Raw genomic sequence first — 538 nt, forward strand, 5'->3', positions numbered from 1 at the left:
GGGGAGGGAGGTGGAGGAGGAGGAAGTAGAGGGGGAGGGGGAGAATGAGAGCACATGTGTAATATTATCACTATTATAACATTATAACATGCTATAGCAACACTAAAGATATTACAGTGTGTTTATATGATATTACAGTGTGTTTATATGATATTACAGTGTGTTTATATGATATTACAGTGTGTTTATATGATATTTGTGTGTGTGTGTGTTTATATGATATTACAGTGTGTGTGTTTATATGATATTTGTGTGTGTGTGTGTTTATATGATATTACAGTGTGTGTGTTTATATGATATTTGTGTGTGTGTGTGTTTATATGATATTACAGTGTGTTTATATGATATTACAGTGTGTTTATATGATATTACAGTGTGTTTATATGATATTACCGTGTGTTTATATGATATTACAGTGTGTTTATATGATATTACAGTGTGTTTATATGATATTACAGTGTGTTTATATGATATTACAGTGTGTTTATATGATATTACCGTGTATTTATATGATATTACCGTGTATTTATATGATATT

Source organism: Priapulus caudatus, unplaced genomic scaffold (genome assembly GCF_000485595.1).
Source record: "Priapulus caudatus unplaced genomic scaffold, Priapulus_caudatus-5.0.1 Scaffold2328, whole genome shotgun sequence".
In the NCBI taxonomy this organism is placed as follows: domain Eukaryota; kingdom Metazoa; phylum Priapulida; class Priapulimorpha; order Priapulimorphida; family Priapulidae; genus Priapulus; species Priapulus caudatus.